The sequence below is a fragment of the Gadus chalcogrammus genome, chromosome 3, assembly GCF_026213295.1.
Source record: "Gadus chalcogrammus isolate NIFS_2021 chromosome 3, NIFS_Gcha_1.0, whole genome shotgun sequence".
Classification (NCBI taxonomy): Eukaryota; Metazoa; Chordata; class Actinopteri; order Gadiformes; family Gadidae; genus Gadus; species Gadus chalcogrammus.
This window is the reverse complement of record NC_079414.1, coordinates 4,172,165-4,177,121: the sequence shown is the minus strand read 5'-3', so window position 1 is coordinate 4,177,121 and position 4,957 is coordinate 4,172,165. Positions and strand designations below refer to the sequence as shown.

Below are 4,957 nucleotides of genomic sequence, written 5' to 3'. Positions count from 1 at the left end.
GCTCGGGCAACGACTGATGACGTTTCATGAGTCCACGAGCACACGAGCACGCACAAGTACGCGAATTGAGAAACGGCTAGAGAGTCCCCCCCAGGAACAGTGCATACTTCCGCAATCCACCAGTGCTCAGCGGCCAGCGAAATTTTTTTTTGCAGGGTGGTAGCGGGAAGCTCATCCCTGATTGGCTGGGACTTGTTGGCTGGGACTTGGCTCGCTGGGACTTTGTCAGAAGGCTTGTGTGAAAATCACGAACGCAAATGAATTAAACGTTGTTATAAATCAACACGAATAATGTGATACATGATACCCACCAACTACACGGCAACTCTATAGCTACCTTTCAGTAAGTACAAACGTTAGCTCACTCGTCTAAAAGCCCCTGTGAAACTGTTATGTGTCACGGGGGCTACTGTAGTAAATCCTTTTTGTATTTATTATATTTTATAACGTTATGTATAGCGCATCGGCAAATGAATTAAACGTTGTTATAAATTAACACGAATCATTTTAGCAATAATGTGACACATGATACCCACCTACTATACGGCAACTCTATCCTTTCTGTAAGTACAAACGTTAGCTCACTCGTCTAAAAGCCCCTGTGAAACTGTTATGTGTCACAGCCTGGCCTACTGTAGTAAATCATTTTTTTATTTATTATATTTTATAACGTTATGTATAGCGCATCGCAGTGATTTCGGCAGCTGGTGATTGTTTCCAAGTTTTTTTTTTCTAATTGTTGTCCATCCATGTCTTGATATTTCCATTAAGATTCCATTCTGTTCTGTTTCTAGAAGTAGTGAGCATAATGGCAGGATTTATTAAAGCTTGCAACATTTGCCAGACCCATGTCAACTTTGAGGAGATGGAGCTGCTGGAGGTTAGGTGTAGAAGATGGATAAGAATAAACCGTATGATTTCTGATATTTGTTCATAGTGGTTCTGCCACACCCCACAACCAATTACATTATAGAAAGAAGGGCCATAAAATCTGTAGGCCTATCCATCGAATATTTTCGCGTAGGGCTAAATTAATTTTAATATTGATTTTCACCTATCAATCCACCTACTACACGGCAATATAGCTACCGTTCTGTAAGTGCCAAAACAAACGTTAGCTCTTAATGCTAACTCGTCAAAAACAACTACTGTATAACATGTGTCACACTATTGATACAATGATTTGTGTTGATTTATAACAACGTTTCATTTATTTGCGTTCGTGATTTTCACAAGCCCTCTGTTTTCACAAGCCCTCTGTCCCTGCGAGCCAAGTCCCAGCCAATGAGGGATGAGTTCCCTCATGAATATTCACGAGCTTCCCGCTACCACCCTGCAAAAAATAAACTCGCCAGCGGCCAAGCCTGGTATTGCAGCTGTTTAAGCGGGCTGTGGATGGGTCCCTCGATTCATAGAGCCCAGAAGTAGATATCTCCGTTCACTCCAATTCAAGTGGGGGACAGGAATGTTTCTCCGCAAAAAATGAATGGATATCAATCATAGGCTCATAATTATCTTTATGCCATGTTCTAAAAAAAAAAAAGTTTTCTCTTTTCAAAACGCCACCTCAAGCGTTTTATTAGCCGTTTCATGTTATTATTTTTTGCTGGAGAAGGAGGGGTGGGCAGCTGAAAGGAAACATTTTGGCTGAATCCGAATACTCCTACTTGACTGCTATATAGTATGCATTTTGTAGTAGGCCTACGCCACAAATATAGCACTTCCGAATGCTCAGTACGCATTGTGTAGTACGGAAAACTTTTCCGAATGCGTACTACCGCCACAGTAAACAACGGAGTTCACTACGCTATCCCACAATGTAACCGGAGTCTGGTAACGAACGAAGAAGAGATGGCTGACCCGACTAATGGTGTGTTCACTCTCCAGGGGCCGTTTCTCAATTCCTAGCACGCGTACTACGGACTCCATGACTTGCAAGTACGTACTTGGCAAGTCCGTATTTCAAGCACAGACTGGAAGGCACGCGAGTACGTACCTGCAGTTGGAACAGCAGCGGACTCGATGACGTCACCACCTCTGCTCGTCCGTTAACTGTGCTACGGCCTCATTTAGGCATATACTACTGAACAATATAGACAAATGATATAAAACAAAATCCCAGCCTCTTTCATTTTCAAATAGTATGTAAATATTCTGAATGAATAAAAATTGAAAAGATATGCGTGTCCTGTCATGTCTATAAGCTATACGCACACGACTTTTATATATATATTTATATATTTAAGCAATAGATCACGACAGGCTGTGGTATGGGCTCATTATACCACTGTTAAGGGCGTTGTCCGGCCCCGACGCGCAGCGGAGGGCCGGCGACCCCCTTCACAGTGGTATAATGAGCACATACCACTGACTGAAGTGATCTATTGCTTTTATACAACGGTTACTATTATGGAAAAACGAAATTCATAGACACACTACATTTAAAAAGAAACCAAGAAAGTCAAAGTAGCCGTTTTATTAAAGAATACAAAAAAGTAGTCCCTCCTGGCTGCCTTCAAAATGCACGACGGTCGCTATGCAACACACTTTAGCGTCCCTCCGAGAGAAGGCTCCGATAGAGCGGTTCGCCGGCAATTTATTCTATGGAGCAGTTCACTCGCCGATTTTAGGCTTCAGTGAACTGTGCTATTGCTTTTATACATTATTATATCATATTATTATTATACATTTCCACTTCAAGGCGCGGAGTGATACTTTCACAAAATGATCGGGCGTCATAGCAGTTATGTATACGCTCATTATACAACAGTTAGGAACCAATCAGATCGCTGGATTTAGGCCCCCCGTTGTATAATATCTTATATTATTATTATTATTATATTTTAAAATCCAGCGATCTGATTGGTTCCCCGTTGTTGTCTAATGAGCGTATACATAACTGCTATGACGCCCGATCATTTTGTGAAAGTTTGCATATCACTCCGCTAGGCCTGAACGATTTATCGTTTTCTGATCGAAATCGCGATTTCAGACAACACGATCTCGGGATCGCCAAAGACACGGTTTTTTCGGTTTTACTGTGCGTTCACGCGTCAACGTAGAGACGCGAATCGGGCGAATTAATATAATATAATTTTATAGATAATATCATGGCCAAAAGCTGAGTGAGCCTCCGGATGGCCGTAGGGCTGCGAGCTCTCTTCGAGGGGTTTCTTTACCGGCGTTTGTTTACCGGCGTTGCAATGGTTAACATGCGTTCAACAGCGTGGCCACTGAGTCACATGTGTAACGTAACAGCCAATCAGCGTTCAACCGTCAAACTCAGTGCAGTTCAGTCCGGGGTGAACTGCAGCATGGAGGTGAAAGTGAATGTTGCCGTTTGCGACTCCCGGAGCTCTATATAATAGTATCGTAATATAATATTTGTATATATAATATCACGGGCAAAAGCTCTGTGCACCGCCGGACGGCCGTAGCGCGGGGAGCTCTCATAGGGATTGGGCTTCTCGGGGTTTGTTTACCGGAGTTGCGATGTTTCCGGTCTTGTGTGTTCCAACGGTTTATTAGGTAGGCCTATCTAATAAATCTCTGTCTATTCAATACTTCATTCACTGCCTCTTCCGTGGTCAATACAATATTATGAATAGACTGCGTTGGGTTCTCTGACGTCTCTCTCTTTGTTGTTATACTCTAATGCACGAATTAACTAAAAGAGCCATCTTTGACTGTCTTAAAAAGTAGTAGTACTTTTCTAAGTTAAGACAGTCAAAGATGGCTCTTTTAGTTCATTTGTAACAACTGCAATTGGTCAAGGACTTTAGTTTACATTTATGTTTCTTAATAAATACATTTAAAATAAATTCTTAACTTTAGTTTTCATTCTTACATTAGAGTAATGGCATGTAATGTTTTAATGGTATGATGTCATGTTTGTTAATATTACTGTACATAATGAATATTGCACTGAAGCTTGATTTGAAGAAAATCGTGAAGAAAATCGAAATCGCAATATCTGCCAGAAAAATCGCAATGCAATCTTTTCCTGAAATCGTTCAGCCCTAACTCCGTTCCTGGAAGTAGAAACAGTTACAAAGTAAAACATATGTTGGATGATGGAGAGCGTGTAAATGTTGTTACTCCGGGAGTGAGCAAGGCGATGGAGAGACTAACGAAAGCTTAGGCACACGGCGAGTGAACTGCTCCATAGGATAAATTGCCGGCGAACCGCTCTATCGGAGCCTTCTCTCGGAGGGACGCTGAAGTGTGTTGCATAGCGACCGTCGATGCATAGGGGCAGCCAGGAGGGACTACTTTTTTGTATTCTTTAATTAAACGGCTATTTTGACTTTCTTGGTTTCTTTTTAAATGTAGTGTGTCTATGACTTTCGTTTCGCCATAATAGTAACCGTTGTATAAAAGGAATTGCTTAAATATATTATATAAATATATATATAAGTTCAGAGTAACTTAAGCTACAAATATATGACTTGATTTGACAGGTTGGAGAATTCAATGATAGCCTAATAAAAACGTTACAAATAATAAATACCGATATTCGTGAAACAATATAATAATATAATAGCTTACAATTAATAGCTTATAGATAGCTTACAGTTGTGCGTCTTCTCCATATTGTCCGCCATCGTACTGTGAAACGGCGAGATCGAGCACGCATCAAGAACACTTCCGGGTTTTACGACAGTACTCGCTTGATGGGTACTTCGAATAGGAACAGTGCTCGGGCAACGATTGATGACGTTTCACGAGTCCACGAGCACACGAGCACGCACAAGTACGCGAATTGAGAAACGGCTACCGGTGATAACAAGACGGCTCGTCAGTGATGACGCGCACGTTTACGCGTATTTCCGACAGCGACCGTTCATGTGCACTCCGCCAGAGCCTGGGCACTTCCTATACGCCCCTTTGTACCGATCTTGGTTGTAGTTCCATGAGACATCCACTGGGGGTGATCGCGGGCGAGTCCAGATTGAAT

General features: G+C 41.9%; 1 protein-coding gene across 1 annotated transcript in view; it reads left to right on the top strand.

The window, feature by feature from the left end:
• Positions 1 to 4,957, top strand: part of pold4 (DNA polymerase delta 4, accessory subunit) — a 56,105-nt gene that overhangs the window by 35,828 nt on the left and 15,320 nt on the right. The gene's annotated exons all lie outside the window — the stretch shown is intronic.